Here is a 27,593-nt window from a genome sequence, read left to right as displayed (position 1 = left end):
ACTTTATCATAGAATACAATAGGAACCAGAATTTGGTGTAAGTGTCCAAGACAGGCTGAAGGGACAACAGAAAATTAAACTACCGTGTGGCTAATATACTGAAGAGGGGAAGGGAAGGAAGGATGGGAACAAGGCAGAGAGGACAGGGCATTGCAGTGAGAAATGAAAACATAAGTGAAGTTAGATGATTAAGGGCTCTGACTGCTAGGTTAAGGATCCTGTGTATCCTCCCCAGAAAGGCCCAGTCAGGGATGCCTGCCTTTGGCTCCGGGTGTGATCTGGGGTGCTAGGATCGAGTCCTGCATGGGGCTCCTCTTGGGGAGCCTGCTTCTCCCTCTGCCTATGTCTCTGCCTCCCTCTGTGTGTGTGTCTCATGAGTGAATAAATAAAAATGAAGGAAGGAAGGAAGGAAGGAAGGAAGGAAGGAAGGAAGGAAGGAAGGCAGGCAGGCAGGCAGGCATGGTCAGCTATCACCCTGAGCCACAAGCAGAGAAGTCTCTATCTACCTCAGTGCTTCGGAAATAAACATGACTGGAGAAAGGAGAGGATATGACAGAGCTCTCCTGCAGATCACTTAATTTCTTCCCAACTCTACATGTGTCCATTTTCTAGGTAATCTCCCCAGAGGTTTCTATATCAGGTGACTGTGTGCTGGCAATAGCTTATGGTGTGTAGGTACCACCACAAAGTAACACGAAGGTTTGATTTAATCGACAGATTACCAAAATGATCGATATAGTGGTAGCGGTAGACACACTGAGACCACAGTTTGACATTAATTACATCAACTGACTCAAACAATATTTATTACATGCCTTCTATACACCAGCACAGGGAATAACAACAGTGAATAAGTAAGATCCCTGTTCCCAAGAAGCTTCAAGTCTAATTACAGAGAACAATTTTTTAAAACTTCATAAAGTATATCAAGACATCAGTTATTTCATGAAGAAAAACATTTATTAAACACCTGCTACGTGTCAGGTATTATCCTAGGTATAAGTACACAGATATAAACAGGACACAATGGCTGTCCAAGGAAAGGTTTCATAGTAAGGAAGCCAAGAGAAAATCTACAACAGTACCAGAGTACTGTAATATTCAACATGATTAACTGATGTAATGAGTTATGAAGCCAGCATCAAATAAGAGAAAAACTATTAGAGATCTTACTTGATAACAATGTACCTTTATAAATCTGATCATTTTGAAAGAGTATCCACATGTTATTTCATTTTATTCCAACAACAAGCCTATAAAGTTCAGTAAAACAAATGTACTAGACACTATGTGAGAACACAAAAAACGCTATAACTTGCTCAGAGTCACATCAAGTGACAGTAGAGCTGGGACAAGAAACTCTACCTTTTGCTCCAAAGTCCAATGCTCTTCCCTTTTGTTCTGACTCCATACCTCACCATTATGACCTTGGACAAGTCACTTGGCATTTCTTTGTCATAGTTTCCTCATCTGCAAAACAGGGAGAACACCTGCAGTACCTACCTAAAGTAACTTGGGGGAAGGATCAAATAAAGCAACATTAAGTCAACATATTTTAAGATGTACAAAGGCAAGGTACACATTATCAGGCATGCCTTGCTTCTCTTAGGAAAAATAGGGCACAGGGTGCCAAAACACTGAGTAAATAAATGAACCACACTGGATTTTAGGGCATACATTGCTCTCAAGGTCGCCCATTCAACTTTATGACAAAGACAAAAGGATTGTAGTTCACATTTCTGTTGTAGTCCCATTGACCCTACAAGGCAAATATCAATCAAGTTTCATCAGAAAGGTATGTATTCACCTATACACCAGATTCTGTTGGGGATCCTATCAAACACCTGAATCACAAGAAAGAAAGACAGGTTATGCCTGTATTCCCCCCTAAAAGTGTAAACAGGTTGTTTTTGCTGTCTGTTAAAAAAAAAAAAAAAAAAAAAAAAAAAAAGTTTGAGTATTATGAATTCCCTGCCTGCCCCCAACCAGCACCACCACACTTCCCATCTTTCATGCCTCAGACCTGCTCTGTCCAATACCATACTCATAGCCATATCCACATGTAATCACATTTAAATTACAAATTCAGTTCCTCATTTACACACTAGTCACATTTCCAGTGCTCTGTAGTCACATGTGGCTAGTGGCTACCATCTTGGACAGTCCAGGTATAGAACAGCTCTATCACTGCAGAAAATTCAACTCAACAGAGCTGCCTTAGATACTACATTTTTATTTTTATTTCCACTCTGACTATAGACTCCTTGAGGACAGAGGCTATGTCTTCCTTATCCTGGTATCCTTGATATACACAGCAAAGTACCTATCACACACCAAGCATTCACATTATACATCTAATTGAGTATCTCAAACATAGCAGACTACTCTGTCACTTCCCCCACCCCAAAACACACACACAAACACACACACACACACACACACACACACACAAATAACAAACAAGACATCCTCTCACATGGGGGATAGGGGTGGAAGAAAATTCTGTATGTGCAGGAAGGAATCTGCTTTCTAGTTCTTGATGTGCTAGAACCCAACCATGTAGTCTTGGGAAAATTATCTACTTTCTTCACCTCTAAAAACTTAGAATTAAACTCCATGTACTTTAACTCTAAAACTTTAATCATCTTGTAACAAAGGAAGTCATGTATTCTATCCAAAAGGTCTTTATACATGTCAGAGAACACATCTGCTAACACTGATGAGTATCTCAAATTAAACAGAATCCATTTCTACGGCTCAGGCTATCTTGATTGGAGTCACTTTTGGTCTTTAACTGAGCACGTGGAATTTTTCACCTTTACTTAGGATATCAACTACAGGGTAAAGCCTGAGGCTTGAAGATTTAGTTTCTTCCATGTGCTGAGGCCAGAACTGGATACTCTGTCCATATCTGATTAGAGAGAAACAAGGGCAAGTTTCTTGAGTATCTGAATTTAACAAGAATTATCCCATCAGTTTCTCTATTAGCCTTAGCCTAAAAATTGACAGAATAGTACAAAGTTGAACCAAGAGAATCTTTCTGTAACAATCCTTATCCTATAAAGAATGTCATTATATAAAACATTTATATCTTTATTCAGTCCACACTTCACCATATTTAACAGCTATAAAAAAAACCTTCATTGTCCCCAAACCTCTTTATAATGACCTTCACACACATATTCACTCATTCCCTTTTATAAACTTTACATGGTTTGAAGACCAGCTAAGAACAAATACAATCTGAATTACTGGCCTGCCTTTCTTTAAAATCTGTAAATATTTTGGACAATAGCAGTTCAGGCACTGTACAATAAATTATATTAAGTTTGTCAAGTCTTCTGACATCAAAGTTTTAATTTTCCTTAAATACTACCTATGTCATCTCTCCTAGTGAACAGAATGAACTAACAGCCAATTCCATCTACTAGCATTTACTAAGTACCAACAAGGCAGTAACATTTAGTAAATGACAACTAAACACTATTTTGGACAATGAGGTGGGGACCATACGCAAAGGCCTAAGGGCAATTAAAGGTTTCTACCACAGAACTGACCCTATCTGATTACAATAAAATCAGATATAAAAAAAAAAAAATCAACCAATGTTATTTACATATAATCCTACATAGTGCCCTGCCAATGTAAGAATTCAGTGTCTGTCCAACTGCTGGATGGATAAATTAATGAACCTAACTAGAGTATTTCTAAGCAAAAAGAAAAAAAACTCTATAGGCTAAGAACTGCCTTTTGCAAAAATGGAAATAGAGAAGAATCTGTTTGTAGCATGAAATCTATGACACAGAAGGGACTCAAATATGCCAATCAGTAAGACCTGTGTGCGTCTTTATCAAAACACTGGGAAGAACAGAGATAAAGAAAACACAGTTTGAGTTACTCATAATCTAGTAGAGGAGACCGAAATGCAACACAGAAGAAGAACTGGCATATTCCATCCTGATAATGCTAAAGAGCATAGAAGAATGACCCAAGGCGGTGGGGTGTCACAGACAGAGGCATCCCGAAGGGCATGTTGGGAGTTAGGCAGCCAGAGACTGAAGAAAAAGCTCTATGCACCTGTGTGAGAAAGGGCAAAAGTGTATGCATACGGGTGGAACGGGGACAGAGCTGGAGGACAGCACAGGCAGAAAAACAGCATACGCAGAGATGACCCAGAAGTCCAAGACACTAGACCCATGAGTATCGTGAATCCAGGAAAACTGAGAACTAACAGTTTTGCATGAGACGTATACACTGTAAGGGGGCACAGCAACTCAGAAATCCTGCGGGAAAGTTACTTTCCATCCCCAAGTGGCTTTCCCAAGGTGGAGTCGTCACTGACGCCTAAACCTCAAAGACAAGCGATCTCGGCGAGTGGCATCCGCATTGTTAACGGACTCCCAGATGATTCCCCTAGACATTTAAACTGGAGACACGCTGAAACGTCTTCTGAGGTCTCAGCAGTTCCCAAAGTTTGCTACACCCTGGAACCGCACGGGGCTCCCTAAGAGACACGGAGTCTGTCTGCCCCCACTTCCCCCCCAAAACACTCGGACTGAATCCGTCTGGATGTGCTACCCAAGCTTCGGGAATCTTTAAAAGCTGCCCCCCCCCCCCCCCCGACTAACGTGCAGCAAAGTTGGGAGCGCCGCTGACCTCATTAAGAACTTGAATCCCGGAGTCAGGCCGCCTGGGTCCAAATTACCAGCTACGTGACCTTGGGCAAGTAAGCCACGAAACCCTTCGGAGCCTCGGCGGCCTCGTCAATAAAATGGGGATAACGATCCTACCTTACAGGCTTGCTGTGAAGTGAGACGTGGTGGACGTAAGGGCCTGGCACGACGCCTGGCGCACAGCGAGCGCTGAACGAGGCTGGCTGCTTAGGGTCCTTATTACTCTCCTCGTCCGACTGTCACTGTGCCGCGGGCAGCAGCGTCCCCACAGGGCGGCGGCAACTCAAGCAAACCCTTCTGCTGGACCAAATTCCTCGCCGGAGTTGTCTAGCTCCGCTCCAGACCCGCCCCCTCCCCCGGGGGGCCGGGAGGGCGCATCGCCCCGCCCGGGTAGCTCCGAAGGGTCAGACCGGGTCGCTCCCGCCCGGACAGAAGCCGCCGACACCCCCCCGCCCCCCGCCCCGCGGAGTCAGGGCCAGGCTCCGCCGGACCCCGCGGGGCCCCCCGACGAAGGCAGGGACGCGCTCCGAAGGCAGGGCCCTTGCGGCGCCCGGGCCGGACGCACAGATTGGGCCGCTGCGGGACCGCCCGGAGGGGAGGAGAGGGGAGGGCCGCCCGCTTACCTGAGGCGACGGGCGGGGCCCGCATCGCTGGGGCGGGCGCCGCCGCCGGCCGCGCTCGGCCTTCCGCCTCACGCCACCCGCGCCATAGTGCCGGCGCTCTCGCTGCCCCGGCCGGCTGTCCTCAGGCGGTCGGTCCGGCCACCCGTCAGCGACTCTCCGAGGGCGCCCGGGGACGACGAAGGCCGGTCGGGCCGGCCGGCTGGGCTCTGCTCCGGCAACTTCCGACTGCCAGGGGCGGCAGCGTCAAATAACTCCCGGAACCGAGGGGACCACGGCGCGTGCGCGTCGCGCCTGATCAGAGACTTCTGCGGGTCCGAAGCCGCGGCGTCAAATAACTCCCGAGATACGGCGCCGGAAGCTGCGCGTGCGCAGCTTTCCCAGGTGGCCGCGCGGGGCATAGTCCCTCCTTCCTTTCCGGATCAAGTGGAGTGGGAGGGGCGAAGCGCGGGATGCGCCTGCCTCGTCTCCATACAGCCCGGGGGTGTTGCACCTGTGTGCCTGTGGATCAACCCGGACTCCGCGTGTTTCCCTGCGGACGGAGTCAAGGGCTCCTCGGCAAGATTCTGGCTCCAGGTTCTGGGAGTTTCTCACATTCCCACCATTACAGAGCACCCTTTTCTTTGAAATGTTGCCCTTTACTTAACCACCCTATGATTACCTGGGCGTCGTATCAACTATAAGAAATACTCGATTCGAGGCCAGGAGCAGATTACAAAGATGAATCAGAGATCAAATTCAGAGACTCTGGTTAAGGAACTGAGAAGACATTAATAATAATAATAATAATAATAATAATAATAATAATAATAATAATAATAATAGCAGGAGATACCGGTTTGCCATAAAAGAGGAGGGAGGCCATGGCCTTCAGACTGTCCTTGATATTCAGAGAAGACGGGGTCAGGGTGTTGGGTAGTGCTGAAGGTATAGTTGTCCGAAAAAAGCCGAAGAGAGCAGAGAAAACGCTGACTCCTTATCTTCAGGTAGACGAGACTGATTTTCTCATAAAAAGGATAGAGAAGAGTATCTCAAGACCTCACCCCACCCCCAGGAGAGTTGCTAGAGGGAAGGGGAACAAGGGGCAAGAATGTTCCAGAACAGGAGCGCCTGAATGGCTCAGTGGTTGAGCGTCTGCCTTCGGCTCGGGGCCTGATTCTGGGGTCCTGGGATTAAGCCCCCAACTGGCTCCCGGCAAGGAGCCTGCCTCTTCCTCTGCCTAAGTCTGTGTCTCTCATGAATGAATGAATAAATAAATTTTTAAAAACTTAAAAAAAAAAAAAAAGAATGTTCCAGGACAGGAATGGGGCTGTATATCCAGGACACTTTGTGGATCAAAGCCATGCGTATCAGTTAAACAAAGTGCGACAAACACTATAAGAGGTTCACTCAGTATCTATTCCAACCACTTATCCCTCGCCTTTCAGAACTAGAGACTAAAAAGCAAAGTATATAGTTTCCAACCTCCCTTACAACTAGGAGTAGCAACCAAATGAAGTTCTGGCCAATAAGATATAGGCAGAAGTCCTAAGGGAGAGCCTCCCTCCTGGAATAAAAAGGAAGCTTTTGGAGACCTTTACTTCCCATTCTCTTTCTTCATTTATGGAATTCAGGCACAATACCTGGAGGTGCCACAGTCATCCTGAGACCATGAGGAGGACTGTGCTAAGGAAAGTGGAACAGAAAGACAAACCTGGTTCTTTAGGATATACTCAAGCAGCTGCACAAACCTTGAGCTGCCTTCCTGTTTTATGAGAGGGGGGACAATCTTATTTAGAACACAGTTTGTTGAGTTATGTGTTACTTACTTTCTTTTCTTTATATGTTACTTTCAACCAGAATCATTTCTAACATAATAAATACTGAATACCTATAATGCTTTAGACTGGTAAGGGGCTGATAATGAAGGTGACAAATTGGAACAGATTATGGGAACTGGGAAAGTGATAGACTAGGAAGGACTAGGAAGGTCAGGACTAGGAAGCTGTCTGAAAGCTCCTGGTAAGATAATGAAAATATGTCTGTCTCCCACCTGGTGACTTCAATTCATTCCTAAAAATTCTGACTCTAAGTGAAAGCTGTTAAATGAAAGAATATATTTCCATTAATTTTAATGGAAAAACAAAACAAAAAACATGTTCAATTCCAACCCAAGACACCTAAGTATTTTTACAGAAAAATATATCTATGGAATAAAGCAAACAACGATTATATAAGCAACAAATAATTTTAAGTGAAGAGCATGGCTTTTACATAAAATCCAAAGTGTAAGGACTATTGTACTGGTCAGGAAGATAAGATTTAACATTCAGTGGGAGTTGGTGGAGAAAAGATGCAAGAGAGTCATTCTTTATTTTTTAAGTAGGCTCCATACCCAATGTGGGGCTTGCACTTATGATCCTGAGATCAAGAGTTGGAGGCTCTACTGACTGAGTCAACCAGGTGACCCAAGAGTCATTCTTTAAAGGTAATACATTTCTGCACCTTTTTCTTTACCATTTTTTAAAATTTTTGAAGGCTTCTCTTAAACTAGCATGAGGATAAAGTTATAACCTGCACACACACACACACACTACACACACACACACCCGAGGGAGGGAGAGGACTAAACATGACACCTTGAACATGTGAGGAAAGTGTCCACACAAAACAGACTGAGGAAACATGAAATGCCATACAGAGGGAAACCTTATGGTTTTTCCAAATACAGTGCCTAATTCAAACATGTTCCACATCATAATTTCTAACTAGAAGAGAAGATTAAATTTGGGGAGTGTCTTTATCTGAAACTGTTATGTCAAAATATCACCTTGTATTATGTACCCATTTGCTGTGTATTAAAAGGTATTGCATTCAAAAAAGGAAAACTGGAATTATATTAACCTTTTTTGGCAGACTTTTCCCCCCAAAGTTGATCACATAGATAGATACACATACACACATATACATATACACAAATATACACAAAACCCATCCTACAGGTCTTACAATGTAACAAACATTCTTCTCACTGGCAAAGGGGATCCATGCTCCCTCCCCTTGAGTCTGGTTGTGACTGTCCTGGCCAATGTGGCAGAAGGAATACTATGTAGCTTTTGGGACTAGGTCATAAAGAGGATACAGCTTCCACTTAGCTTACCGCCTTTTGCAATATTCATCCTGGAACCCAGTCACCATGTTGGGAGGAAGCCCAGGCCATATGAAGAGACCATGCGGAGGTTTTCCCTCAGAGAGCATGAGCTAATGTTTCAGCTGGCAACATTAAGTGGCCAGATAGGTGAGCAAGGAAGCCTTCAGATGATTCCAGTCCCCAGACTTCATGCCAACCTACCTGATACCAAGCAGAGCAGAGACAACGTACTCATTTTGAGCCCAGCCAAAAGAGCAGATTATGAGCAAAATAGTATTTTATTGTTTTAAACCACTAAGTTTTGGGGTATATTGTATGCATTCATAGTAATTAAAACACTTTCAAGAGCCATAATTGAGAAAAGTTGTTAAAAGAGGTAGGAGAGGTATGTCATCTGTAGCCAATTTTTTTTTCTTTTCCTTCTTTTTCAAAATATACAGAACTAGTTTGGGGTAGATAATGGTTGGGAAGACCAACTTCTATTTCTCTTGAACTTAATATGGTACTGGCACAGTGTAGGTACTCAGTAAACATTTGTTAGGTGGATGTGGGGGTGGTGGATGGAAAATTCATTGGCTTGGCATCTAACCACTTTCTTGCATCTAGCCACTTTCTTGCTCTACTGTTAAGTTTTAATGAGTAATATCCAGTGGCCAGTGGTACTGCCATCATTAGACCTAGGTAAGAGGTTCCCTGCCCCAGACTATCTGCCTCGAGGAGTGCTGCACTAAAGTGCACTAAATAAGATCAATATTCCTTAAACTTTTCCAAGTGTCCCTCCAAGGTCAACACTGTGACCTTGGTATGGTGCCTCAAATCAGACCAGGCCCCATATGGAGCCTGTTAGCTGGAAATTTCAACCTTGAAGTTTTATAAACCTCACTCCAGTGGATGAGACTAGCCAGAGCCAAAAGTGCCATCCAGGCAGGGTGATGCACCCCCAGTCCAAGTCCATTCCCTATGCATCTCATTCTTTATTTCTTCTCTTTGAAGAGCCCTTCAGCTTCTGTCTTACCACCGTGCCTCCCCCCACCCCCAATCACTTGTTTGTAAGGTTGACCAGACACCTTGAAGAGCTCCAGGACTTACATATATGGAATCATTCTGGAGTCTCATGACCAGTTCTGGTTCCAGGAGGACAGCCTGGCAAGGAACTCACTCTTGCTGGCTGGTGCAGAATTTCTTTCACCAGCTTGTATGAGATTAGGCTGCCAAAATAGTGTTGGCATGCTGATTTTGGTGATTTTCACTCACACTGAAGCCACGGTGAATTTAGGACTCTGAGCTACCAACAGTGCACTGTAGATGCTTGGGCTTGAGTTGCATGATGTGGGCCCAAATGTAGGTTCACACCTCTGTGTTCAGATCATGATACTGCCCTGACCTACTGCAGCCAGGACTATAGGGCAGGTGGCAGTAGGGATCCTGTACTCTGTGTACTCTGCAGTCCCTTCCTCAGCTGGCCCCCAGGGTGGTCACCTCACCCCCTTTGGCACGAGTTGCTGTGCCCTTCTCCTCTGATAACTCTTGAATTTTTGCTCTGCAATAGCAGTATGGTGTTCCCATTAATGTACTTTCTTGCCTGTGATGGACGTGATGGTATGTGCTCTCATCGCTTTAAGCCATGTAGACAAGGGTAGATGTAGCTTGTATGAATGGGATTGCTCTTCTTGCAGACCCCTTCCCTGTGCTCCCTGCTGCTGGTGGTAGAAGGGGAGTGTGTCCGCACTGAAAGCAATCACATTGTAGGAACACAGTGACTATTGCTTAAGGAGCTCAAGACATGACTGGAATATGTGTCATTCATGTTTATGAAACAATATTCCAAAAGGTAAATTTAACATGACCAGAAAATAAATTATCATTCACATTTTCCTACAGATTCCAGGTAAGATTTGTATTTATAGTTCTCATCAATGAGGCACAGTAAAAATCTCTGAGTCCTTGGAAGCCAGTAGATGGAGACCACCACTCATGGATGATGTAGTGTCATGGGTAATAATATACCAAGCATTAAATAAATGTATTAGAAGACTACAAAGTTAGGTCATATTGCTTCAGTGCTAACAGGTTTCAAATAGCATACCTTTTCTGGCAGTGGGAAATATGAAATTAAACAATAATGGCACATTTTACCGTAAAAAAGAAATAGGAAGGGATGGTTCTTGGACTTGAACTGGAAGAGATGGTGCCTGGATACTACCAAGAATCTTCATGTGCCCTGATAGGACAATAAATACAGTCCCAACACCTCCTCCCTACCCATTATTCTAAATCACCACCAATGAATCACTATATTCCACGTGGGCCCATGGATTTTATAAAATATCTTTTCTTAAGATTTTATTTATTTGACAGAGAGAGAGTACAAGCAGGGGGAGTGGCAGGTAGAGGCAGAGGGAGAAGCAGGCTTCCCCTGAGCAGGGAGCCCGATACAGGGCTCAATCCCAGGACCTGGGGATCATGACCTGAGCTGAAGGCAGACGCTTAACTGACTGAGCTACCCAGGTGCCCCTGTGATATATCTTTAAGCAACTTGCTTATATAGACAGGAGCTATGCAAAAAACATTTGCTCAAGGCCTTGCACATATTAGGCCTGCCTTGGCCCTCCTCCCCTAGTAGCCCCCCCAAGTCCCTGGGCTCACTTCCTCCTCTTCTCACTCTTGAGAGCATCATTTTCAAGGCAATCTTAATTGCCAATCTGGGCCTCACTGGAGTAGCTGCTTGTGCCCCAGAACATCCCCTCTCGTCAAAAGCCCAAATTATACATATACTCCTTCCTGCTTGGAGGGAGTATGCCTCCTCTTTTATTTTTAAGACCAGGAAATAAATTTTGCGGCCAAATAAGGGTGAGCCACTGAGGCTGGACTGTTGTCTGAAAGCCATGAGCAAGAGCCATCACAATTTGTTTATTTTGAAAACTTGACATGCTGCCTATTTGCTGGAATCTGGTTAGGTGGGCAAGTGTCATACAGGGGAAAGTCAGCCTGGATAAGCAAAATGCCCAGAGTGCCTCATGCAAGCCTTCCATGGAATACCTTGATAACTGGCCTTTTGGGGGCAAGTTAAGGAAAAAAATGGACTTTTCTCCAGGATGCATTGGTGACAGAAACCTGACGTATGCTTCCAAAAGAAATAATTTTTGGGAAACTTACAGAATCAGCTGAGGGGGAGGGCAGAGGTCAAGCTGGGCCAACACAACAAACACCAGGGACTGGGATTCCACCAAATTCCCTGTCTTGCATCTCTGCCTCTCTCTGTATGTGGACTTCTGATTTCACACTCAGTCACGTTTTGTTTTGTTTTGGTTTGGTTTGGTTTTTGTTTGTTTGTTTGTTTTTTGCATATGGTGAGATACTTATACTGGGTTTATCCCAGGGCACAGTCCCCATCCATCTTCCACCGAGCAGTAGGCAGGACCACCACATATAGTCGTGCACTGTACAATTCACAGGAGCCATTCACATCATAGTTTATTGTTGAGAAGCAGAGATGCTGGGGATGCTTGGCTGAGCCAATACCATAGAAAATGGAAAGAAAAGGAGGACAGGTTTTCCTAGCACACCCTTCTTTGGTGAAGAGTGGCCCTTGGTGAGCCCATTTCGAGGGAGTTCAAAGAATCCATCCTGACCCTTAACCACCTCCCTAATAAAGTTGGTTCCCTCACAGCTCTGAAGGAGTGCCAAAGACCAGAACACTGGGGAGTTCTGAACCCTCTTAATTCCTGTCTACAAGAGTCAAAACAGGTGAGTCTCCTGTGTGATGGATCACATTCTCCCTTACTGGTAGAAAATCCCAAAGAAATTATTCGAGATTATAAACTCCTTGTGTACTATTTTAGCTGCATTCCACAAGTTTTGATATATAGCATTTTCATTTCATTCAAGTCTGAGTATTCTCAAAAGCTTGTTTTAGTTTTATGTCTTTACATATTGTAGTCCATATGATACTGATGCATTGGTATGTGAAATTTGCTCTGCAGCATACAACATGGTCAATATTTAGAAATGCTCCAAATGTGCTTGAGGAAAATATATACTCTCTCACCTTTGGGCAAAGATTTCTAAACATGTTTCCTAAAATATGTATTAAAATCAAGTTTAGGGGCAGCCCCGGTGGCGCAGCGGTTTGGTGCCGCCTGCAGCCTGGGGTGTGATCCTGGAGACCCAGGATCGAGTCCCACATTGGGCTCCCTGCGTGGAGCCTGTTTCTCCCTCTGTCTGTGTCTCTGCCCCTCTCTCTCTGTGTCTATGAATAAATAAATAAAATCTTTAAAAAAATCAAGTTTATATTCCAAACACCAGGATCTGAAAAAGGAGAAACAGTACCTTTACAATGAAGTCTGGCAGTCGCTCCTTAGCAAATGATCAAGGTTAACATCACTAGTGATAACTCATGTTGATATCATGTGCCCCTGACATGTGATGAGAGGGGAACTTCATCTCTGATATTCTTTACCCAAACCCATAACCCCATTCTAGTCATGAGAAAACAGCAAAGAAATGCAAATTGAGGGATACTCTACAAAATACTAACATTCTCCAGAACTGTCAAGGTCTAGAAAAACAAGGAAAGACCTGAGAATCTGTTCCAGCTTGGAGGAGATGAGGATACACCATGACAAAATGTAACATGGTGTTCTGGATTGGATCCTGGCACATAAAATGGGTGTTACAGGGGAAGTTGGTGAAATCCAAACTGAGTCTCGAGTTCAGTTAATGGTAATGTGCCAATATTAATTTCTTTATTGTGTCAAATATACTCCAGCTACATAATAGCCATGTGCTTCTTAGGGGCAGTGGGGTGAAGGGCATACAGGAAGTCTCTGTATTAGGTTTTTTACTTTTCCATAACTCTAAAATTATTCCAAAAGAAAAGATTTATTTTTAAAACTCAAGTCTGTTACTTGTGTCATTCAAATCTTCTAGTAAAAATAAAGTAAGGGGGAAAATAAAGGGAAGTGTCTGTCTCTACTACTCTAAAAACTACTTTGGAGCATTCAGCCCCAATGTCCCTAAGACAAGGAAACAAATACAAAACTTGACCATCCTCTTGATATGGTGCAGAAGAACCATCAATGAATAAGAGCGGAGGTCAATAGTTTAATAATGAATCAGGGTATCTGGTGTATCAGGTGTATTCATAAGTCTTCACTACATCCCTTTAAGTGAGATAACGAGGCCCAGAGAGGGTGACTCTTGTCACCCAAGTCACCCCAATAGGTTGAACTAGGTGCATGTGGCATGAAGCTAGCACTCTTACACTCACTCCACGCTTGGTCCTCAGCGCTGCATACCATCCATGCTGGCCCTCCTCCAGCTCCCCGCTAGGTCCCCCACACCGCTTGTGCACATGAACAACTCCTCTGTTGCTCAGTTAACTTCACTTGCTTGGGGAGACCTTCTCTGAATGCCTCCCAAGATCTCAGGTGTCCCCATTTAGTTCCACAGCAACTTTCATTTGTCCTCATTTGTTATAGTCTGTGATGATTTCTTCTTTTGTGGGTTACTCATTTATCATGACAGGGCTGTGAGCTTACAACTGCCTATGTTTACTGGTGTGTGTTCCCATTGCTTAATGCAGAAGCTGATGCTTAGTAGGTGCTCAGTAAACAAGTAGTAAGTATGAACAACCTCTGGACACACTCAGCTTAACCCAGGAGGTGGGGCTTGTGCTAGAGAAGCACTATGGAAGGCTCTGGATTATGATGCGAGGACTCCACTAGGCATACTTAATATATACTCGGCCTTACTCTGCCAGGATGTAGGATCCCCAGGAAAGATACAAGAGAACGGGGGACCTAGGTGAGAGCAGCTTCTTTAAGATTCTTCAAAATGCAGCAGCCTTCCTGTTAAGGAGTTGGCCTCAGAACACTCTTCTTGCATGGAATTAGCCTTGAACCCCTCACCACCTGGATCTTTGCTCTCCAGTAAGGTAGCCACCTGCCATATGTGGTTATTGAACATTCGAAATGTGCTTCATCTAAACCTAGATGTACCCTAAGCATAAGATATACACCAGATTTCAAAGACTTAGTTGGGGGAAAAGTGTAAAATATCTCATCAGTAATTTTGGTTACATATTGAAATGACAATATTTTCTGATATAGTGGGTTAAATAAAATATATTATTAAAATGTCATCCTCTTTTTATTTAAGTGGCTACTAGGAAAACTTTAAATTACCTTTGTGGGTGGCATTATGTTTCTATTGGATGGTGCTATTCTAGACCATAAGCTCCATGATACCCTCCTCTGCTTTGGTCGAAGCTGTATGCCCAGCTTACAGCAAGACTCAGCACATGGTGACTGTTCATAGACATGTAGGGTGTGGATTAATAAAACTTACTATCATATGTACTTGTGTGTGATCCTCTTGAAGGCAGAAACTTTCTTTTTCATCACTGTATCTCTATTCTTAGCACAGTGCCTGACAATTAATTTTTTGAATGGACAAGTGAAACTTCATTCTTCTGGCGCTCTGTTCTCCTACAGAAATGGCACAGTGGTGGTAAATGTAAGGTCTCTAATAAAAAAAAAGCAGCAATAGTAAAGATCAACAAGAGTTGATATTTTGGGGTTGGCTGAAACATGCCTATTGTTTCTGTACATGTCAGATTTGCAAGTTCAATCCCAAAGACTGTCAATTCGGATGGGGAATATTTTAGAAGACTGGGAAATGGGCAATGTGAAACAGATGGGATAGAATAGTAACATACCCTAAATTTCTCGTTTTCCAGCACAAACAAGCATCTGACAACCTGATATGCTCATGCTATTTACGAAATCAGCCTGCAACATTTTTCACTACTTAATACAGCAGGCAATGGAAAACCAGCTGAGCCGCTCATTAGAAGACAGGTCCCTTCGTTTCTCTGAGCCTTGGTTTCCTCATTTATAAAATGAAGATAATGAAATCTACCTCACTGGGTTGTTGTGAAGATGGAATGAGGTAATTATATCTATAGGCTTACTTAGTACAGTACGTGACATTTAATCAAAGTTCAATCAGTTGTGGTGATGATTAACACCAGTCCTACTAGGATATCTGCAAGTTAGCAGAGAAGAAAGTGTTGGTGGTGTCACATTAACAGATGAGTCTGTCATAATGACATATCTGTTTTCTTGTTAACCATCAATAAGCTAGATGTGCTCATCCAATAAAAACGGCTGACATTTATTGAGCACACAGTATGAGGCAGGTATTGTGTTAAGCATTTAACATGCATCACCCTATTTCATCCTTACTGTTGGGGATAGGTGCTGATGGTCAAATTACAGAGCCAGAAACTGAGGCTCAAGGAGGCAAAAGAACATGCTCAATGCCCCACAGTGATTAAGGGACACCATGAACATGCAATAGGTTCTAAATGATTTCACTAGGCTGCTTTCCAGGGCAGGTGTAGTTAGGTATCCTGGTGACATGGCAGTTGTAGTTAAGGGGACAGAGAGGCCTCTGTGAGCTATTCCTGGTACACATTGTCAAGACCATCACTGGTCTCCGTCCTCAACCTTGAATACTGACAGAGCTCCTTACATGGGTCTGTCACTGTATCCTTCAAGCTGTTAGGGGCAGAGGCTCATTTGGCTCCCTCTAGTAATGGCACAGTGGTGGTAAATGTAAGCTAATGAAAAAAAAAAAAAAAAGGAGGACGACAGGAGTTTTGGTTACTTGGCCATGCCTCCCAAAAATTCAGGGGGAACCAGACCTCAGGCCTTGTGGAACACAAATGTGGTTTGGAAATTGGAATATCATCCTCCCCCTAGAAAGGTTCTAGAAATGGTCCCTCATCTGCAATGGGAGCTCAGTGCTCTCTGTACCTTGGGATCCTGTGGTAACAGGGATTGAATCCCTCTGTCTCTTCCTGTTTCTGTTCTGCAACCAATTACTCCAGCTCCTAACATATTCACAACTCCCCAAGACAAAAACCTGGTCTTAGCCCTAGAGCAGGGTCACAGGTTAGGGCTGCCCTCAGGTGGCTGTGCTTCCCTAATTCACTGAGCTGTGGTTAGGGGGGCCGAGGGGGCTGCAGAGTTGGCAGATACAAAGCCTGCCCTCAAGACACACAGCCCAGTCTGACCAGCCAATCCCAACCTGATTGGGCCACCACCCTCCCCACACAGCAGCCATTTGTAATCAGGTACAGCAAGGCAGTGGCCTCATCAGCCTCTTGTCCCAATTCCCTGGGCCTGGTACCCCAGAGGAAAGCTTCCCACCATCCCATCCACACTGTAATGGAGGCAGCACAGGCTGCCATGAAAGCCCAGAGGTGAGAGGCCCTCCCTTGACTCCAATCACACCTGCCAGGTGAGGCCTTCCCTGTCCACTCAGTTTCAAATGCCACTCCCCCTCTTTAAGATTTTATTTTTTTAATTTTTATTTGTTTATGATAGTCACAGAGAGAGAGAGAGAGAGAGAGAGGCAAAGACACAGGCAGAGGGAGAAGCAGGCTCCATGCACCGGGAGCCCGACGTGGGATTCGATCCCGGGTCTCCAGGACCGCGCCCTGGGCCAAAGGCAGGCGCCAAACCCTGCGCCACCCAGGGATCCCGCCACTCCCCCTCTTGCCCCAGACTTCCTGTCTCATTTCTCTGCTTCATTATTTTTTCCCTTAGCCCTTCTCTGGCATAATACACGTTATAGTGCTTTATTTATGGTCTGTCTCTGTCCTCTAAAATGTTAAGTACCATGAAGGCAGGGGTTTGCTCTTTTGCCTTCTTTTGTTGACCAGTTCCTAGGATTGTGCTGCACATAATTGACACTTGGTATGAATGAAAGGAAGGGCAGAGAGTCCAGTCTGGCTGGAGGTTTAGCCAAGAAAAGCTTCCTGAAAGAAGTGACACACGCTGAGTCAGGCCAGCCTCTGAAATGGGAACTGCATTCCAAGCATGTAGGCCAGAAAAAGGAGAGCACATTCAGGAACCTTCAGCAGTAGCATGGAGGGGGCCGATGTTGCTCATGGAGAGTGGCGTGTGGGTTGAGGATGGATAGGCAGACCGTGGGCAGTGAGGAGGGCCCCGCAGGTACCCCAGAGAGTGGGATTTCAATGCTAGCACTGAGGCTCAGATGGGGCGAGGGTGGCAGAGGGCAGGGGAAGGCAGACTGAAGAGGTTGGGCCAGGGGTGAGGATCATTTACAATCTGAAAGTCAACGAGTTATTGACTGAGAAGAACTGTGCTTTGAGTGCAGACCGTGTGCCAGGTGCTGCAGCAAGTACCTACCTCCCTGATATACACATCCCATCATTGTACGAGGTGTCACGCAGCAGATGACTGACACCTCTGCAACCTGATTAGTTGGGCTTACCGGGAAAGACATTTTGATGACACTGGCCAAGCTACAATCAGTGATCACACCTCTATAGCCCCACTCCTCTCCTTGGCCATTTCAGCAACCATGGCAATGTCACCTCCTCCTTTCTTCCCCAACATTCCATCGCTGCCCCTCCTACAGATCATGGATCAAATGGCAGCAGAGATGCCACAAGACTGAGGTGCAAGGCAGGAAGTAAATTAAGAATACTGTAAGAAACAGAATAAAGGGGAAGGGAACGTGGTGCACGGTGCTACCGAAGCTGGCAGGAAGCTGCCTGGCAATGAGGGGCTGGTCAGGGTGAAAGAAAAGACATCTATAAATGTCAAGTCAATAACCAAAACCTCACTGCAAAAGGATTTTGGCCAAGCTGGTGAAAATGTGTTCATTTTTCACAAGGGGTCTAGGGCCACGGTTGGAGACACTGGCCCAGAGGGTGGTGGGAGGGACCTTCAAGAGAGAGTAGGAGATATCAGGCCACTGCGTAAGAATTCAGGAAAGGGGCAAGGCAGAAATAAGGGCCCCTGCCGGAACTGGTGGGCAGAGTAGACGCTTCAGCCCCAAGAATGCCTCCTGTTTGACCAAGGCCATCAATGTACTGAACTCACAAAGGTAGGCCTGATCACCTGGCTTTGACCTCAGCCCTAATCAAGGTGATTTCAATTTCCATGCAAGGAATGGACAATCACCTTCTCCCTCACCTTTTCAAGAGTTCCTGTGTGGACCATATCTGAAAGACGAGAACCTGGCCTTTGCCTACTTTGGCCCCACAGTTCTCCAAAGAATAGGAGAACCCTGTCCATGCCATGCCCACCCCTACTCAGAATCATCTCCTGGAAATCCCCAGAGGAACCCCACCTCCAGTGCTCAGGACACCCCTGACTCCTCCAGGACTTCAGCCCGACTCTGCCTCTCCATCCACCCCACTCTCTTTTTTCTCTCTCTTCCAAAACCCTGGCTCAAAGGTCTTTTAGCCAATGATTCTAACATTTTCCTTTTCTCCCAAACCTGAGGCTCCCAGAAGCACTTGGGATGGTTCAACCCCTAGTCCAAACTCTATATCCCATTTCCTATCTGTAGGCCAAGCCTCAGAAGTATGTTAAGTGGAACATCTCAGTGAGTAAAAAATGGAAGATCTGCTCATGATCTGCTTTCTTTATACCTACCTTGCTGGCATATGGAGGTGTGGATTTTAAAATAGAAGAGAAATAACAAAAACAAGCTTCAGGGTAGTTTCAAGATTTATTAGGCAGGTGAGAGGACAAGGATGCACAGTGCTGAAAACTCTTGAAAAGTCAGAGGAGGAGAAGGTGGGGAGACATGGATGCCGCTGGACAACCTGGCCCAGGTCGAAGCAAACCAGTCTTCCTGGTCCATGGCATTCTGACTCCTGCAGGGGGGAACGGCAGAGCCAGCTCAAGTCTCTGGCTCCACACCTCAAGCTTCCAGGGTCCCAGGGCTTTCCCTCTGGCCTGCTTACACAGAGAGAAAAGCCCTTCCATGCTTTGCTGAGGCAACATGGTGAGAAGGTCTGGCAACGTTCACACGGCAACAGCTTTCTTCATTATGCTACTCCAATGTCCATGATCCACCCAAACGACAATCTAAAGGAGAAAGTTCAATGAGGCCAGCAGTCCAGAATTTCCATGTCAGAAACACAGGCCAACTTAGCCCCATTGCTAAGCCCCATTAACTCACCATGATGAGGTCCCTCCAGGACAGCTGGGACCAAGGTCAATCCGAGAGCACCAGTGCCTCCATCCCCTCAGAATTCCTCCAACAATCTCCAGATCCAAGGCAGCCCTCCTAGAGTAAGGACGACGCCACAGGGCAGGTGGTCACAACAGGTGTTTGGGTTCCAATGTGATCTCATCTTTCTCCAAACTGTTATCAATGATCAATGAGAATGTCCCAATTAATCAGGCATGAGCTGCTGGGTTATTTTTCACACCAAACACAACTTAAAAATGAATCTTAGTGCTCCCAGAAGAGTCAAAATAAACACTACCTTAAAGAAGGGGCGTTTTCAGGGCAAGAACAGATACAGTAATTGGTAGAGATGGTGGGAGAGCTCAAGCTCAGAGACTCTTCCACTGAGCCCGCCACCCATCCCCATCCCACACTGGGAGTGAAGGTCACTAATTCAGCCTGCTGTCATTACACATACACCCCTGCATCTGTCTCCTCGGTGCTTGTGCTCACCTCAGCGCCAAACTCCTCCCCAGGTTGCTCTCCCCACTCCCACCCAATACCTTCTCATTTCCCGTCACACCCACCCCTTTGAAGGTCTGCCCGGGGCCACCAAATCCAAAAGGCTGCCACCTTTTGAAAATCTTATGGCAATCAGTATAAACCACTCAGTATTGCACAGTGTCATTATGCAGAATTCATCCTGGCTCCTTAAACCCTGTAAAGTATCTAAAAAAAAACAGAGCCCGGTTTCCCACAATAGGAGGCCAAGCTGAACAAGGCCAAGCTAAAGTGTCCCATCATGGACTCTCACAAGGCAGTGCTCAATGCCAGAGACCAGAGAGCACTAGTTGGAGATGGGCAGGACTGTGTGAAAGCACCAGCATTTGAAAGGGACAGTGTGGACCCTCCAAACACGGGAAGCTGCTTTCAACAATTCCTCTCCCTGCATTATCAATGACCAGAGCACAGACAGCCCATGATCGCTCTTGAATGCAGGTGCGAGAAGGGCAGAGAGAGAGACCTAGGAAGAGAAGCAGGTGCTACTGGCCTTTGGAATATATTGAATCTGGGACAATCACCCAGCCAAAACAGGACCTCAAGAGTAGCCATTCTTGCAAAAGCCCCATAGAACCTCCCTGCCAAAGGGAATCAAAGAGAAGTCACTTTGGGCAAAAATGCTGGGAAAATATTAGGGCTGGAAATGATAGGAATCCTGTGGTCTTAAGCAGCACAGAAGTCATCTCTATGATTAAGTTTGTTTTTTAAATGAAGAAAATAAGGTTCTGAACAGGTCACTGAGAGAGTAGCACAAGAGGATTCAAAGCCAGGGACAGGAGTCTCCAATATGAGGGTGCCATTTCCCATCACAACATGCTTCTGCTGTCCTAGAGAGCTCTCATTACCCAGTGAGACCCTGGAGGCCCTTCCTCTGCAGCAGCCCTGAGGACGTATTAAAGGACAGATGTGATCTAGGTTGCCTGGGATTGAGGGAGCAGATCTGGAGACTCATAGACATTACCTTCTCACCTCTCAGTTCCCTTATACATTCATACAAAGCCCCTAGGAACCCACACACGACTGCACTAGATGCAAGGAACCAACATTCCAGAGAAGAAACAAGAGATCTTACCTCAAGGACACTGGGGTCTAGAATGTTCCTGATACAACAACCATGACACTTCTGCACACAGTGGGCTCATCTGCAACAGACAAGAACCCAAGAATGGGCATCCAACTTGTCCCTGCTCACAGCAGGGCACGCTAGGCATCAGGAAAGGGCTTAACACAGTAGTTATTGGATAAACCAAGCATTCGACAAATGTTGGCTCTTGTTATTTCCTTAACACGTTACGTATCTCCTCATAGAAATGACAGTAGTTAACTCTGAAGAGGGAGACAGTGTGTGCTCTACGATAGGGTGACCATTGCTGATTAACGCTTCATTAAGCAGTGACAGGCCAAGGCTAGATATACAGGAGCATACCATGGCTGCCCCACAGCACTTATACTGGGCATCAAGGAAACCTCCAGTAACACACATAGCCTGGTTCCCAACAGCAGGGGCAGAAAGTGAAAGCCCCAACAATGGCACTAATGCACACACAGGGCCCCCGAGGCCCAAGGTGTCTGCGGAGAAGATGGAACGTGGTAAAACTGGAAGGTGAGGATGTGGATCCTCCAAACAGAGGACAACCCTCCCCTGAATCTTCTCCCTGCACCATCAATGAGCACGACATTGGCACCAGGTGACAGGAGACATCTAAAAGGTGGTAGGAAAGAGAAAGTGCAGAATGCTCCAGGTTTGGAAGGGACAAGAAGGGTCCCTTCAAACACGGGGAAGCGCTTTCAAAAAATCCTTTCTCTGCACCATCAATGACCTGGACCCGGGCTGCCCATGTCCGCAGCCTGCTATCTTCCCAGGCAGGGGAAAGCTGCGCCGCCAAGCCCAGGACCCCGAGCACCGTCAGCACTTGGTGCAAAGATTCCACCTCCCGTCATCAACAGGAAGACCACCTCCCGGCAAGATCGCCTCAACTGCTTATTCACCCCACAAACGCAGCCTGAGAACCTACTACGTGCCGGGCACTGTGGCCTCAAAGACAAAGGACACCCGCAAGGACTCTCGTCCCTCCAGAGCTCTGGCACTCTCCGCACTTGCAAGAAGCTGAAGCGCAGCACCAGGAAGTGATGAGCCAAGGTTCTGTGGCCGGCCCCGGGCTGCGGCACGATCTGAACCCGGCCCCCTCCGGCCTCCTCCCGCAGAGCCTGAGCTCCAGGGACCCCCCCCCGCCCCCCCACGCGCGGCAGCACTTACCCAGGCCTCACCCCTGCACACAGGGCCGGCCTCGGGCACCGCGCGTCACGGTCCCGCAGAGCCCGCCGGCCCCGGCACCAGGAGCGGGGGGAGGCGGGAACCACCCTCGGCCGCTCGGGACCCGCGGGCGCCGCCGACTGGAGGCCCGGACACGCGCTCCGCACGGCCCGGCTCGCGCACTCTCCCTCCCGAGCGCTGCGGGCCGCGAGGCGGGCCCAGGCGGCTCCGCTCACCTGGTAGGCAGCCGGCCGACGGCTGGGGGCGGGGGCTGGGGGCGGGGGCGCATCCCGGGCCGCGGGCCGCCTCGGCTGCGCACCCGCCGCCCGCGCTCAGCGGGACCGTCCCGGGAGCCCCTCCTCCAGGACCCGCCCGCAGAGGCCCGCCCCGGAGCCGGGAGCGGGGCCGGGAACCGGGGCTGACCTCCGCCGGCTCTCCGCGCCCGCCCCGGGCCTCAGTTTCCCCTCCTGTCGGGGGGAAGAGGAGTGCAGCACCAGCCTTGGAGGCCGCCGGGGTCCCTGCGCAGCGCGGCCCTGCTGTCACTCACCCGGGGCACCGGGACCGTCGCGGCGGGGACAGGAGGAGACGCTGCGGCCCGGCTCGAGTCGGCTCGGGACCAACGCGAAGGGCCGCCGCAGCCGCAGGGACACCCTCCACCCACCCAGCGCCGGCCGAAAGGCACCTGCAGCGCGGGCTGCGGCCGAGAGCCGCGTCTGCGGAGCTGCACCCGCGCGCGGGCTGTTCGCGCCCCCTCGTGCATAGGAGGTGCAAATCGAGCGGCCCGGACCGCAAGCATCCCTACATCTTCCCATCACCCCGTGCACCCATCCGTCCATTCATCCGGAAAATATTTAGGGAGCTTTCTCATCCATCCATCCATCCACCCACACGCTCCTCTATTCGTTCATTTAGATTCCCACCCACCCAGAAAAATCTACAGAGCAGCAACTTCATATCAGAGACTGTGCTAAGCATTGGAAATGCATTGAAATATTAAAAAAAAAAAAAGGAAATGCATTGAAGATAGACAGGCTTCCTGATTTTTCTGTTGTTAATTTCTCGTGGGGATATGAGCCAGCGAATGCAATAATTAAAAATCATGGCAAGTACTACAAAGGAAATGGGCAGGGTGGTACAATGGTGGGGTTCTACTTAGCCAGAGTGGACAGCAAGGGCCTGCCTGAGGGAATACCAGTGTTTTACATAGCATGATATCTGTCACTGCAATGCCCCATCCCATCAACAGGACAAAGGACACCACTACTATAATGTCAAATAATGACTAAGTTTTAAGTACACATAATATTCCAGGATTTTGATCTATTTAACCATTGTATCAGTCCTATAAGGTAAATATGATTATTATCTATTTTGCTGATGAGGGAACAAAGGCTCAGAAAGTTTAGTTAATGTGCCCAAGATCATGCAACTAATATGTATTAAGAACTGTGCATTCATGACCTGAGAGCAAACCCTCGTTGCAAGCTCACCCGTTACCCTACCGTGTCGTAGATGCTAGCAGAGGTCACAAAATTCCTGAGTCAGAGTCTTAGGACCTTATTATTGTGGCAAAGCAGAGAGAGCTTTATGTTCATTCATGTTGGTTCTGGTGCCTTGTAGGCCCCATGGGATGGTGCACAGGGCGTGATGGCTGCTGCACACACAGTGTGTTTCAAGAGAGGGACACTGAGCTTAGGGGATTCACTACTCATCACAAACAGAAGTAACCCTGGTTTTAGTCTGGGAGGAGAGTTTATCCGTCGTTCAAAATTGCTCCCTGCAAAACGCAACTCTGAGGAAGGGCTTAGGTAAAGAGGAGTCAAGGCCTTGGATTCTTAGCATATCCAGAAAGAATATGCATAGGTGCTCAGGACCCACGGCAGACTGCTGCCCCTAAGGTAGGCATCAGAGTTAAAATTCAAATCCAGGAATCAATCTAAGAACAATTTATCGAATGCTTGAAAATGTGTTTGGTAATATTTAATTTCTTTTTGGGGGGTAGTATTTAGTTTCTATTACTGGTCAGAAAAGTATATTTTGGCATACTTGGATTAAAAAGATGTTTTCCTCCTGTAATACAGACCATCACCAACCAATAATGCCTACGTTGAGAGGCATTCTCAGAAAACTACGTATTTTCTTTCTTTCTTTTTTTTTTTTAAACTACGTATTTTCATGTGACTCTAGATATATAAGTGGCTAGGACATTCAGAGTTTGGACCTACTCACTCTTCTCCCTGATTCCCTGTGGCGCTCTCCCTGTTGAATTCAACCTTGTTGGGAATGTCACTTATGATGTCCCACCCTCCTCTGACAAAAAGTTGGATGTGGGACCTAAGCTGGGAAAATGATACTTTCCCCCTTGATTTTTCATGGTGAGTGTGAGGAAGCATGGTTTCTAAAGCAGCCTGGAAGCTTGTGCTGTGGAACCATAAATAGAGTCAGTCTTCTATCAATTTCCAAAAGGTGGCTTCTTGGTAGTGGTGTGTCTTAGCAGGATTTTGAAGGGCTCCTGTAGAAAGGGGGGAACAGAGAGACATTCACGGAAAGGAAGAGGAAGACTCAGAAACTGAAGTGGGGGAGAGGTGGGGAATGAGTATGTGAAGCATTTAGGAACTGCATGGGATCATATCTTAACATCTCACTGCATGGCAATAGATGAACTTTAGGGCACCTGGATGGCTCAGTCGGCTAAACATCTGCCTTTGGCTCAGGTCATGACCCCAGGATCCTGGGATCTAGCCCTGTATCAGGCTCCTTGCTCAGCGAGAAGTCTGCTTATCCCTCTCCCTTTACCCCCCCTCCCTGCTCATGCTCTCTCTCTCTCTCTCTCTTTCTCGCACACACTCTGTCTCTCTCAAATAAATAAATAAAAACTTTAGAAGAGAGTTGAGGAGCTTCAAATGTTGATACAGGAGAGGAGAAATCCTTATTATTGCTATGAAAAACAACTCACCTAATTCTAAAGTGTAAGAAAAATTCCACGTGTCCCAGTCGGCTCCAGAGGGCTTAAAATAATAAGAAAAAAGGACAATTGAACTGATCCAAGTATAGTAAATCAATAACATTACAAAAGCAGAACGTAAAATGGCAGAAAATTAGCATAACCACATCTGGAGCAACAGCGGCAAACACTTTTAGGAATGAGAGAGGAGTTGGAGTGCAGTCAGAGCAGAGAGTAAACAATCAGAGAAAAATAAAATTTTAAACTTAAGATGAACACATTCCTGGGACTCCTGAGTGGCTCAGTGGTTGAGCGTCTGCCTTTGGCTCAGGTCATGATCCCGGGGTACTGGGATCGAATCCCGCATCAGGCTTCCCCCAGGGAACATGCTTCTCTTTCTGCTTATGTCTCTGCCTCTCTCTGTGACTCTTATGAATAAATAAATAAAATCTTTTTTTTAATAAATAAAATCTTTAAAAAAAAAGATGAACACATTCCTGAAAAATATATAGCAAAATTGTCTTAAGGTAAAATAGAAAACCTGACTCATCTCAGAGCACTTTAAAATGATGAGTCGGTAGTTAACAATATTTCCATAAAGAAGACATCATACCCAGCTTTTCAGCCTTACGCAGTCTCCCAGATAATAGAAAAAAAGGGAGTCGTTCTCAGTTCACAGAATAACCATGGTCCCCAAATTAGGCAAGGTCAATAAAAGGAAAATAAATTATAGTCCCTCTCATGAGTATAGATGTAAACATCTTTAAAAATATATTGGCAACTTTCGGGTGGAAGCAGCCCTCGCCCCCAGTGCCTTCAGAGGGCACTAACTGCACTCCTGTCTTGTGAGCGTCTTTTCTTTTTTAAAATATTTATTTATCTGAGAGAGAGAGAGAGAGAACACTTGAGTGGGAATGGAGGGGCAGAGGGAGAAGCAGACTTCCCCCACTGAACAGAGAACCCAATGTGGGGCTCGATCCCAGGACTCTGGAATCATGACCCGAGCCAAAAGCAGACGTTTACTGAACTGAGCCACTCAGGTGCCAGTGAATGTCTTCTGACCATTGATGTCAGACATCTGACCTCCAGAATAGTGACAGAATAAATTTCTGCCATTTTAAGCCACCCAGTTTGTGGTACTTTGTTATGGCAACCTTAGGAAATTAATACAACAGACATAACTTAAAAGTTTTCTCTACCACGTTTTAGCTGTAGTAGCAAGTGACTTAATCTTTCTGAACCTCAGTTTTTAAACTTTAAAATAGGTAGAATATGCAAATTGGTGCAGCTGCTATGGAAAATAATATAGTATAGCAATTGCTCAAAAAGTTAAAAATAAAATTACTCTATGATCCAGCAATCCCACTTTAGGGTATATTCTTGAAACAATTAGGAATGTGATCTGAGAGATATTTGTCTACCTGTATTCATAGCAGCACTGTTCATGATAGCCAAAGGTGGAAGCAACTCAAGTGTCCATCAACAGATGAATGGATTTTAAAAATGTGATACACACACACACACACACACACACACCCACACACACACCCACACACACACACCAATGGGATATTACTCAGTCTTAAGAAGGAAATTCTGACATATGCCACAGCATGGAAGAACCTTGAGGGCATGATGCTAAGTGAAATAAGCCAGACATAAAAGATCAAATACTGTATGATTCTACTAACATGAGGCACCCTGAGTAGTTAAGTTCAGAGAAGAAGGGAAATGGTGGCTGTCAGGGGCTAGGGAAGTGTGGAATGGGGAATTGTTGTTTAAAGTGTACAGTTTCAGTTTAGCGAGATAAAATTTCTGGAGACTGCACAACAGTGTGAATGTACTGGATACTATTGAACTGAATATTTAAGAATGGTTAAGATGATAATTTTTGTTATGTGTATTTTACCGCAATTAGAAAATTTAAAGGCAGGTAAAATAATATATTGAAACTCAATACCATAAGTGCTTTTTAAAAAATAGGTGTTGGACTATAGGAAGGCAGTTTAATAAATTTTAGTATCATCATCACCTGATGAAAACTAATATCCATTAGTAACTTTCAAAAATTCTTAGACTTCTTGAAATAGAATATATAAGTAAACTATCTGTCAATATTCTACATAATGGTGAAATCATAGAAACATTCCTGTTTTCTTCCTGGAAGTCCCAGAGAAATAGCCAGAGTGGGAGGAAGGAGGGGATGTCTGATTCCCTTGGGCAGGAAAACCCAAGGTCTTAAGAGTGAAAAATTGATGTAGTCAGCTACCAGGGCAAAAGATCATGGGGCTAAGTCAAATATCATCCTGGAATGCCTAAGTGTTCGAGCAAAAATTTAACCCAGGAAAGTTTAAGTAATGAGCCACAAATATCTCAGTGATTTAGTTAGCAAGAAAGGTCCAGGGCTGTT

The 27,593-nt window shown here is 45.9% G+C and overlaps 1 protein-coding gene, 1 long non-coding RNA gene and 1 other non-coding gene across 10 annotated transcripts in view; all 3 read right to left on the bottom strand.

Annotated features, from left to right (window-relative positions):
- The window catches only part of RALGAPB (Ral GTPase activating protein non-catalytic subunit beta), an 83,342-nt gene extending 77,797 nt beyond the window's left edge, over positions 1 to 5,545 (bottom strand). For 4 of the 7 annotated variants that reach the window (XM_025470053.3, XM_025470055.3, XM_025470057.3 and 1 more), the window contains exons 1-2: positions 4,791 to 5,104; positions 1,366 to 1,470 (exon numbers count right to left, since the gene is read on the bottom strand). The gene's annotated coding sequence lies outside the window, so the exon portion shown is untranslated. Of the gene's footprint in view, positions 1 to 1,365; positions 1,471 to 4,790; positions 5,236 to 5,296 lie in introns of those variants that run through there. The other 3 variants (XM_049100186.1, XM_049100187.1, XM_049100188.1) reach the window with 3 other exon arrangements.
- A 13,413-nt stretch (positions 5,546 to 18,958) lies between these two features.
- LOC112673937 (uncharacterized) lies at positions 18,959 to 22,498 on the bottom strand. 2 transcript variants are annotated; one of them, XR_007405452.1, is made up of 4 exons: positions 22,476 to 22,498; positions 21,058 to 21,127; positions 19,434 to 19,619; positions 18,959 to 19,339 (listed from the first exon to the last, which is right to left on the bottom strand). It is a non-coding gene; the product is annotated as an uncharacterized LOC112673937 (long non-coding RNA). The 2 variants fall into 2 exon arrangements; XR_003145131.3 differs by lacking the exon at positions 22,476 to 22,498 and adding an exon at positions 22,243 to 22,397.
- On the bottom strand, positions 20,293 to 20,425 carry LOC112674329 (small nucleolar RNA SNORA71). The gene has a single exon (XR_003145378.1). It is a non-coding gene; the product is annotated as a small nucleolar RNA SNORA71 (small nucleolar RNA).
- Positions 22,499 to 27,593: the final 5,095 nt, after the last annotated feature.

The sequence above is a fragment of the Canis lupus genome, chromosome 24 (assembly GCF_003254725.2).
Source record: "Canis lupus dingo isolate Sandy chromosome 24, ASM325472v2, whole genome shotgun sequence".
Lineage (NCBI taxonomy): Eukaryota > Metazoa > Chordata > Mammalia > Carnivora > Canidae > Canis > Canis lupus.
The sequence above is the reverse complement of the archived record's forward strand: the minus strand, read 5'-3'. Positions and strand labels throughout refer to the sequence as shown.